Source organism: Mauremys mutica, chromosome 22 (assembly GCF_020497125.1).
Source record: "Mauremys mutica isolate MM-2020 ecotype Southern chromosome 22, ASM2049712v1, whole genome shotgun sequence".
Taxonomy (NCBI): Eukaryota; Metazoa; Chordata; order Testudines; family Geoemydidae; genus Mauremys; species Mauremys mutica.
This window is the reverse complement of record NC_059093.1, coordinates 4,722,916-4,733,921: the sequence shown is the minus strand read 5'-3', so window position 1 is coordinate 4,733,921 and position 11,006 is coordinate 4,722,916. Positions and strand designations below refer to the sequence as shown.

At 47.2% G+C, this 11,006-nt stretch overlaps 1 protein-coding gene across 1 annotated transcript in view; it reads left to right on the top strand.

Moving 5' to 3' along the window:
* Positions 1–10,137: 10,137 nt before the first annotated feature.
* LOC123354967 (transmembrane protease serine 5-like) overlaps positions 10,138–11,006 on the top strand; it is a 36,003-nt gene continuing 35,134 nt past the window's right edge. The window contains exon 1 of the mRNA XM_044997385.1: positions 10,138–10,222. The gene's annotated coding sequence lies outside the window, so the exon portion shown is untranslated. The remainder of the gene's footprint in view (positions 10,223–11,006) is intronic.

Sequence of the window (11,006 nt, the reverse complement as noted above, 5' to 3'; positions counted from 1 at the left end):
GTTTGACCCAGTCCCTGCGTCAAAGAGCTTCTGATCAACACACACAAAACAGACAAAGGGAGGTTTATCATCACCCACATTGTAGAGGTAAGGAACTGAGGCATGAAAAGACGGAGTGACTTGGCCAAGGTGACTCAGGATGTCTGTGGCAGAGCAGGGAACTGAATCCAGCTCTGCTGTCCCAGACCAGTGCCTTAACTACAAAAGCATCTGTCGTCGTCTTTCTATGACTGTAAGCGCTTTGGCTATCTCTTTTCCTATGCCTGTTTGTAATGCCTTGCCCAGTGGGGCCCTGATCAGCACTTCCAGGCATCACTGTAATGCAAACAGTAACAGCTGTGAAGGGGAACCTGGTATTCCCGTTTGCTACATTCAGATGCAAACTAGATATAACTCAGTTTAATGTCTGAGCCTGAACTGCTATCAGATTGGTAGACGCAAGGGACTCGAGTCATGTTTTACTCCTTGGTTATTAGGTAAATGCTGATTTTAAATGGTTAGTTTATGTTGCACTGATGAGAGAGAACAGCTCTAATGATCTTGTTCTGACTCAGCAAGGTCTCTGCCAGACATGGCAGCATTTTCCTGTTTCTGGGCCCAGTCCTGTGCACGCTGCATACGTGGCACTGAGATGGCCAGGTTAGTGGGAGTTCTTAGTATATCAGGATCTCATTCTTTTTGTGAACCAGAATCAAAAAAGAAAAGAAGAGCCAAAAATTATATGAGGGCTGGAGAAAAATTACAGTGAGAGTCACAGAGTGCTTCATCTGTTTAGCTTATAAAAAAGGCCAGGAGGTGAGTTAATTATAATGCTTAAGTACCTTGATAGCGAAAAATACCAGGTACTGATGGGGGTCTTTGAGCTAAAACTGAAAGGCCTACCATGAACTAATGGCTGGAAGTTCAAGCCTGACAAATGTCAATGTTTAGCAGAGATGGTGCCTACTCTGAATGTATAAATGGTTATCTTGGTGATCCAAACGCCCCACAAATCTTTTATGAGTTTTTCTGTCACCTGGGATTGCAATTTAGAGCAATTTCACAAACACTTAAATCTCCATATCTGTAATGCATCTTCATGGGAGATTTCCAGGCTGGAGAAATATGTCAGGTTAAAGGCACAAATCCTTTTACCTTTCAGTTGATTTTCTTTTTAAATCATTTTTTTTTTCATCAAGTGATGATACTTCTCCAAATTCTTTGGGCCCTGTTCTGTAGCCAAGGCTCAGACCAATCTCTGGCTGAAGCCGTCAGAGTTTTGCTTGAGACAGGGCAGAGGAACTGGGTTCTTTACTCCATCCCAGCTCATGGTCTGCTCCTGTTGGAGCCCTACAATGCTGAGTGTACGCCCCACCTTGAGCACTTTATATGTGTTATGTGTACCACTCCCTGGGCCTGATCTGGGGAAAAAAACAAAAAAACAACATTTCGACAGAAAACTTCCAACCAGCCCTATCAGCCATCTCAGTGCCAGTCCCAAAGTGACCCAGGAGAGGCCTCATTAAAGGAAGTGCAGAATAGAATCTAATATGGTTTCCCTTCTGAAAAATTAATGCTTCCAATATGTATTTAAAAGCAGGGAATGGTGGGTAAATCAGTCAGAAGCAAGTCCCAGGCTCCAGGGGACACCAATGCAAAAGATGTTTCACTAACAAGCAAAGGAAAACATGTGCAGCAAATAACTCGGGAACCTGAGAAAGAGCACTCAACAAGCACTTTTTGTTATGTGTAAATGCCCTTGTTTGCTTCAAGTCTGCCCCCGTGAGGGACCTGCCCTTTGAAAAGCAATTCCTTAGGAAAACAGCAGGGCCCCTTGTTTCATGGGTGCAAATTGGGATGAAAGCATCTAATTTAATAGTTCTATACTGTAGCCATTCCTTGCTGATGCCCTGAAATCCCTTTTCTTTTCTCACCCAGTTGGCATCGACTGTTCTGCAAATCCATTAATGCTGGAGCAGAAGAAAGACTCCTCTCTCTGAGGGATGTTGTGTTTATGAAATTCACTGGGTATATTAAGAAACCATCAAGAGAGAAAGGTAACTTTCCAGTACTGGAGCACCCCCATAATAAGGTGAGGTCTCTGCTTCAGTGCAAGGTGCTTGGTAATGAGCCAATGTGAGTGGCAGGAAGGGAAAATAAACATGAGAGGAGGGGAAAAAGCCACTTTGTAAATTTTACTAACAACATAAATATTCCAGGGTGAGATTTTCACTAGCCCTAACTCAGTCCTGAGCACTGGAGAAAGGGGAAAGAACCCCCAATGCATGGATGCATTCAGGCTGCTTCCGTCACCTCTCGGGGGAACATCAGGGGCTGTATGTCAGGGACGGATGGGTAGGAGGGGGAACCGTGGCACCGATGTATGTGGGACACTGGGGAGGAGCATTGTAGCAAACTACTCCTTGCACAGCTGAGCCAGGGAGTTCTGGAGGAACTGTGCCTGGGAGGGGTTTCTGCGCCTGTATGTCATCCCTCACTGACAGCTGGGCCTGAAGATACAGCCTAGCCCCAAACTCATAAACTGACTGCAAGTGGGAAGGGCTTGTTTTCAAGGAAACATGCCAAGGGGTTGTTCCTAAAGTGAATGCGGTTCCCATGGGGAGGGGGGAACCCCTGCCTTTGATTTGGCTGGAGCTCTTGAATTTGGACAACTCGGTCTTCTCCAAGAACCCTCTGCCTGGGCTCACACTCGGCCATTGCTGATGGGTCATGCTGGTTACTTCCCTGAACTTGGAGCCGCTAAGACTGGTATCAGAGTTGGTGACAAAGTGTCCGGCACAACTATGGTGCTGCTGACTTATGGAATTCCCCCAATCCCCTGAGTCCAGCACGGCACTAGAAGGCACGGGGGCTCTGGACATTACAATGTTTCTGTATTTATCTCCCCAAGGAAGGGCCCTGTATTACTGACCATCGCATGGTCCCACCCACTCACTGAACTTCTTCCCACCAGGTTAGAAGGATACATATGGGCTGGTATAAATCGGTGAAGTCAGGGGTGTTACGCCAATTTAAACCAACTGTGGGTCTGGCCCAGAATATGTGGGATGGGGAGTGAACCATCTCTTCTATCAGTCCTATGCTCCCTGCTGTTTTCAGATGAACCAGCTTTCAGCAGGTATCCCCCAGATATATTATGAGTTGCCAGGTAAGCATCCTCCTTGTCCTTGTTCAGTTTGATACGTATCATCACGACCAGATCCCAGAATGGCTAACTTCTTCAGGACTGTGAATAACATATCCAGCCCTGACTTAGTGGAAGTCAGGTGATACCCTAGCACAGAGGGCCAGGCTGGCACCAGAACTAATGCTGCTAAGAATTGTACTGTGGTGGGAAGAAGGAGTCTATTATAATTGTGGCTCTGATGGGCTTTTTTAATTTTCCAACTAACTGAACCCAATCAAATAGAGCTGTCTTTCGAGAGCCACTCTGCCTATAAAAAGCTTGAAGAGCCATTGAGAGACTATTTGACCTCTCTCATTTTTCAAGCAATGGATCGTTTCCTGCTCTGGAGCCAGAGAGCCTCTGCAAGCTGTTTCTGCACCGTGGGCACATATCAGAAGCAATTTATTGGGAACGAGTCATTACTCTGTAAATTAGGCTTCCCTAATCCCTTTAAACGTGACCTTGTGAAATGGAAGGATTATCCGTCTGTGCAGCCAGCATTTCAAGGACTTGCTTAATGACTGCAAACAAACACTGGAGGATGTGCAAACAGCTCCTCCCTGCTGGAAGCTGAGTGCAGAGCCGGATGACAGTCTTTCTTAAGCGGGTCTGGGTGGAGCGTTTGGCGCATGTCCTGTAGGAATGGCCTTAGCCAGAGCTGGGGTTGTGGGCCTCTGACTGCTCCTCCTGGAGACCATTGGGGAGCTCCAGAGAGTGCAAAACATGGTGGGAAGGGTCTGTGGGAGCTCACTGCACCTGTGCTCTGTGAACATCAATGGGTTTCCCAGGTTCAATTCCAGGTGATGGTTTGAATCTATAAGGCCTTACATGGTCTGGGACCTGGCTGCCTTAGGGGCCCTCTGTCTTTTTGCCCATCACAACAGGTAAGATGACCTGAAGTGCCCCCAGGTGGCACCTTTTGGGGACCAAGCTCCAAGGCGCATCACTGAATGCGGAGCTCACTCCTTCCAGCAGTCCAACTCCAGCCGGACATGCCGAGCCCAAACCAGCGATGGACTTTGGTCGGTGAAAGTGCTCCTCCTTCACAAGCTAGTACAGGGCACTCATTGTGTGGGGCACTTTTCCCTCCGCCCTTCAGCAGTAAGCTTCTAGGAGTTACTCCTTCTGAGCGTGTTCTGAGTTGGAAAAACAAGTGCTGAAATGATTCTGGGTGCATTTGATCCTCATCCTAACTTGGCTCATTTTAGAAGATAACCCCAGTGGGCTCACCCAGCTCAGCCTGGCACACGGCAGTCCTGCTGGCTTCTTTCTGCTCTGCCCAGCTGTAAAGACTCTGGCTTTGGATGGGAGTGGTGGATGATCTTAGTAGTGCATGAAGCACAATGGATGACAGCCCATTCTTCCTGTTAACTCCCTAAGTTCCATTTTCACCGCCCCTATCCAGGTCCACACTTGCCTTCTGAATAGTGTCTGCTTAGCTCACTGGCTACTCCAGGAAGAAAGACCCACCCAGTGTGTCTTGTATCTCCCTGGGATTTCCAGTTTCTAATGCATGGGCCACGGTGTGGGAGTGGAGTGAAAGTTCCCTAAAGCTGAGTTTTCTTTTAAGTACAACTTTGCTTGATAATTGCCTTTCATAGGTATGTAATTACAGCATGTACATTTATTTACATAAGTAGGGGCTATAATTACATTCTAATTAAACTGTGTAATTAGGTAATTAGGATATGTAAATATGTGGATTAAAATTAAAAAAACAGTGTACAAAACTCCTTCGGGAAGCAAATGGCTTCCCCAGGCAGCAAAGGGTGTTGTCCGAGTTCTTGGCGTTGGCCTGTGTTTTCATGGCCCTTTGCTGGAAGGAAAGAGCCCATCCGGAGTGTATGGCAGAGATGCTGATGCTACAGAATTCAGAGTGCAGTCTGAACTGCACAGGGAAGAAACACTCCCGAGAACCAAGTCAGCTCAGCAGCCTCTGAGCTCAGTTGTTCTGCCAAGATACAACGGGCAAGCGCATCCGATGATTCCTGGAAACACCCTGTGCCTTTCTGAGTGAGAAGCTGCAAACCTGGACAATGAGAGCCCGATGAGGAAGGTTGCAAAGTTAGCTGTGTAGAAGAGGTGCAAGTCCCCGATGAGTGCAGGAGTGAATTTTATCAGGGGTTGAGTAGGATCTAACAAGAACCCAAAGCCCCAGCTGTTTTCCCAGGTGGGTGTCTTGCTGGCAGAACGTTGATTCCAAATAGATTTTGTGCCCTGGAGACCTGAGGACCTGCTAAGGATTTGCCTGTAGCAAAGTGCACATACCAAAAGGCTCTGCAAATGTAATGGTTCTTGTTGTTTGATCTACCAGCTGTGCACCAATCCTCCTCTCTCCTCCACCCATCAGATTGTGGCTCCAGCGCTGTAATCTGAGAGCTGATTATCAGAGCTGAGAGCCATCTCCGGGATTCCAAGAGCAGGAGTCTGGCCTGAGGGCAAGAGCCCTCTTGCTGTTGACGCCGCTTGGAAGCATGTTGATTTTTCCACTCCTGACACAGCTGCTAAAGCCCTGAAGGAATAACAGCACTGGGGTGGATTCCTAAACAACATGCTTGTTCCTTCTGGCGGTGGTGGTCCTCTCTGGGTGCTACCCACTTGGCTGTACGTTTGTGAAGCCACGTCTGACAGGCCTGTCACGACATTTCCTCATCTCTAGGTGAACCATTCCAAGGGCACACCAAGCCCTTGCCCATACCAAAGTTTGGCCCAAAGTTGCCAACTATTTAGAAAATGCCCATGTCACTTTTTATCAGAGCTGTATTGGAATCCTTTGTTTGCCAGAAGCCCGATTTTCCCATCCAATGAAAAATGGCAAGTGGAAGTTGATTTTGAGAGAGGGTTTTTTTTGAGTGATAGATATGATGAGAAATGTAGAAAAACGTCAGAAAATGGGTCTGGCTGTAAAATCTGTGACATGAAACCAACTTTAAAAATGGATTGTACCAGCCCTTGTAATAGCCGAGGGAGGGGATGAGAGAGCAGAGGAGGAGGCAAATCCTGAGCTGGTGCAAACTGGCGTAGCTCCATGGAAGTGCTATTGGGACACCACAACATTTATTTGGGGGGGGGGAAATGTACCAGTCGAAAAGAAAGAAAGCAAAGAAACTCCGGAGCGTTGAGCTGTTCTAAGGAAGGAAATGAATCTCCCTATTGTGATGTAGCACTTGGGCTGTAAATAGGTCAGAGCCCTGGAGAATTCCCAAGGGTAATCTACTCGACGGAATAACGTGAAAGAGATGATTTCCACTTTCTTCCATATTCCCCTTTGCCACTGAAAAGGAGATGGGTAGATGTGGCTGCTTTATCTCTACAAAGCCCAGGCTGAGCTGCAAGGCGGAAGAAATACAGTTTCTAGATAACAAGAAGTAAGAAATCCAAGCATCCAAGGCAGGGTCAGGGAGGCTGCATCTGAAGATTGATTTTCTATATAAATAAATAGACTCAACTAAAGTTTCATGTCTGCTTGTGGCCCTGAGGGCGCTCAGAAATCCTGCAGCGGCGACAGTGCTGGGACTTGCCAGTGCCCAGTGGAAGGTAGAGGAAAAAAGAGCATAAAATCATATTCACGTCTCAGGACGGCAGTATCTCCAGTGATGTTTGACGTAGAGTGCAATGTATCCTGTTTAACAGAGACTGGTTAAATACATTTCCTTTAAAAAAAAGAATCCCTAAATGCTGCAGGAACAAAACACTTTTCTCTGAGCTAAGAGTAGGTATGGTTCAGGTTTGAAGCGACAGGTGGAATTTCTGATCACCCCCAAACACCCAACCTAGTCCCATTCATCTTTAGAGTTTGTCTTCACGTGGCCTCGCTTACTCCCACGAGCCAAGCTGCCCCAGTGAAACCTCGGCTGTATTCAGGGTTGGCAATAGGGCAGCAGAATTTGAACTGGAGCAGAAACCGAGGCGAATTGCACTTCTGCACATCATGTCCAGGCTAAAGTTTTCCGCTGGGGCAGTTACAGACCTAGCTTCCACACCAGACAAAGTTAACTGGGCCTGATCCAAAGCCCATTAAAAACACTGTGAGTCTTTGTATTGACTTCAGCCGGTTTTGGATCAAGCACACTCTGAATAGTATAAACCATAGGGTCATTTTCTAATGCATTTGTATAGTTCATTGCTAGACTATACATGCTAAAGAAGGTGTCCATCCGCATGGAAGAGCCAAGGATTTGAGTTCACTTCCATGTAGCCTGGGAAAATCTCCTATCCCCATGGATGAAGTATAATTTCAAGCCATGCCATGTTTATTATATATATATAAATATAGGAAGTTTTAACCAGTTACAAATCCTTGCCATGTAAATATCAGAAACAAACAACCATTACAACAGTTTGCTCTTATTTAGAGAGACATTATACAGGAATATAGCCGTGAGATCTTTCTACCTAACAGGGTGTTGCCATTTTAGAATGTGAGCATCTTTCCACCACCTATACTGAAGCCAGGTCAGTTTTGGGAAGGTACCAGTTTCCAGGGCACTATTCCAAAGTGGGTAGCAAAATAAAATGTCCAGCTGCTGTATTCCTGCCTAGAGGAGGCTGCATTTCAGGAGTAGGCGAAAAGATGCATTGGATGAATGCTTGGAAAACCTTTGGAAGCCTTAGAGGAAAAAACTGAGTGCAAGACTGTTTGTTTGTGTTTTCTAACTGCATGTCTACATGTAAGTTATGGAGACATGCTGTGAAATGCAGTCCTGCCTGTGGGCATCCTGTGTCTCTATCTGTAATGGACACAGTGCTCACATCTTCCCTAGTTCCACCAGGTTTTCTCACTCTTTCCTTGTCCTTGTGATTTAACACATCCACATTCAGGTCCCAATTCAGCAAAGCCCTTACACACGTGCGTAGACCCACTGGGACAGTGGGACTACCCACATGGTTAACATTCAGCATGTTCTTAAATGCTTTGCTGGACTGAGAGAGTCTTTCCTTTGAATTCGTTGGACTTGGGCTCAAGCACTTTGGAATTATTTTGCCACACAGCAGGAGAGGTATGAACTTGGAAACTTTATATATGTTTGGGGATTACAATATTCATTATATATGCAGTTCATTTGGTGGGTAATTAAATGCAATAATGGGCTTTAATTTCCATCTGTAATGACTTCCTGGGAGCTGCAGAGACTGAGATAGATGATGTAATTTTATAGGAAAGACTTTTCCCACCCCTGTCCTCCACGGCTTTTAAGCAAGTTGCAGGGGAAATGAATAAAAATGAAGTCAGTTTCAATATTTCTGCACCATGAGTCACATCTTCAAGTTCTCACCCAAGGCTGAAAGGAGAAGGGTAAGGACATCAAAGAGAAAACAAGAGGAGATTCAGTTAAAGTCCATTTGGGTCAGAAAGAAATGCTCTCTCTGACAGAGATGGATCAAGTCCCCTTAGACATGCAATTGCACAAACATTTGTCATGTGCAGTAGCAAACACATGAAGTTCTTCTAAATAACATGCTGTGAAGGCGAGCTCCCTGCTCTGCCTCTGCCATAAACATCCGCAAGGTAGGACTTAAGTGGTGCATGGGCTGTGCACTGGCCTCTGAAGACAGGTCAATTTCACTCAGTGAGTCCTTCTTCTTCTCAGTCAAATCCTTCCTTAAAGCCCCCCTTCTTTCACAGAACCTTCTGCAGCGATCCACTCGCTGACAGCACTTCCACGCCTGAGCCCGGGGTGTGGCATTTGTTTGAGTGAAACGGCAAGAGGGCCTGTTATTCAAGGACCTGTGAATCCCAGTGACTTCAGCATATGCTCAACATCTAGGACTATCAACCGCTAAGCCCTTTGGAGCCGGGCCCTCGCCTTTGTATGTGTTCTCTGAATAGAACAAGGAACCGTCTCTAAGAGCCTGATTGAAAGCCCACTGAATTAACTGGAAAGGTCCCTGGCGAGCATTGGAATGAGCCCCAAAGTGCTAAGAACACCGGTGGGACCCTGTAATCAAATGATACAGCTGCCAAATTCTTCCCCCGCTGCAGAGCAGGAGCTGCACACAGTTTCTTCAGTAAGGAGAGCGAAACCGCAAACGGCAGCGCTCAGAGACGTTTCACTTAGAGGTGAGAGGTGGGTGGAATCTGTTCTGGAGGGAGTTGTGTATTCCAGGCAGATAGAAGTTGGTCTTTGTTGACTTGGCCAGCCTGCCACAAATCAGCATTTATATTCAGCGGATGCCATCTTCATTAAGCATGTTTATGTCTCCAGTTAGACCTGCTGTAGAGGTGAGTGATTTCTGAAGGAAATTAGGAACGGCGTCTGTTTAATAATGGAAACAATTTAGCAAATAGTAAAAAAAAAAAAAACACCCCAGGATGATGCTTCCCCAACTAAGCCCCTAGGAAATAAAACAGTGCCAGGGAGGAGAGGAGCAGGGCCAGAGGTTCTGAAAAGCATCTGCTGGAGCTGCAGGCTCTGATAGAGCTCATTTAAATCCTCCCACCCCCTGCCTTTCCAATGCTTAGCCAGGGGTTCCTGCTAGGGAAAGCATAGTTGCTCATGGAGCGGAGGGGTTGAGAGCCAGGAGGACAGGGAGGGGGTTTGTTGATTGGTTTTTGCTGCTGTTTAGGTTGCAGAGAAAGAGAGCGAGAGCTCCCTGCCCTGGGTGGCCAAGCCGGCTGCAATGAGAGCTTCTGAGGTTTTACTCTTTCCCTGTTCGCGCGTGAGTTTGTCTGTCGGTTTGTTCACTACTCAGCTCTTTCTGGCCTTGCCCTCTCAGTGCGGTTTGCTGGTTTCCATTGATATGTGTGCTCCACAGGTGGGGACTCTATGGTATGATAAGAAATGGCACGAGCTTGTAATGCACTGAAGCTAGATCCGCTGTGGCCTGCTGAATGAAATGGCCATGACCCTGCTAAATTTGCCTCCACAGGAGCGTCTATTGCCAGCTCTCGGCTCCCATCTGTGACATCACAACCTGCTGCTGAGAAGTGATGATGGCATAATATTCAGAGGATTATCACTTCAGGGGTAGGAAATGAGCAGGAGCAGATGAGACGTGTAAGGAGCAAAGCTCCATTTGTGAGGAGGATGGTCCTGCTAGTGATAAAAGGCAGAGGTAAGAGAGAGACACAAATCCAAAGGTTTCCTATGGCCTCAGCAGCCCCCCAGGAGTTTCCCATCAGGACTCATTGCTGCCTTTAGCGGAATAAGAGATCATGTCACTAGCGGCTGCTTTGATGATGTTAATCGGTACGGAAGCTGAAGCCAGCAGCCACGCTCAGTGATGTGCCATATGCTTGGCATGTGTCTTTGGGCTAATCGCTGTCCATGCAGAAAGTGCACCCATTAAAGGCCTCCAAAGACAGCAACAGACAGGAGGGCTGGGGGTGCTTGGCTGAGCCATTGCTTTAATGCAAGAGCTGTTAGCATGCAAAAACTGCCATCCACTGCATCCATCCGCCAAGTGTGCATTCCTCTGCTTCCCAGGCAGGAGAGGATTCCCACGCGGCTGAGCATGGGAAAAGGCTCACATGTGGGGCTCCTTTCGAATACCCAGACAGCCCCTCTAATACAGGCTGATGGTTTCAAGAGCAGCCAAACAAACACGTCTCTCTGCAAGCTACCCTGGGGCAAAAACAGCTCAGAAAGGAACAAGAATGTCCTCCAGGCTGGGATTCCCAGGAGCTCAGAGCACCACAATGGCCTTGCTCCGTCAGGAGTGGCGACGCAAAGCCCTGCAGCACCGGGTGTGGAGAATCAGTGTCTCATTTTCATGTCCGTCAATGGAGACTCTTAAGGGTCAGGCCCCAGGGGACCTGAGTGCAGATTCCTAGTACAACCACTTTTTGCTCCCTGGCAGCACAGGAGAGGTGGTGCTGGTCCTGGAAGGGAGGGGTGGG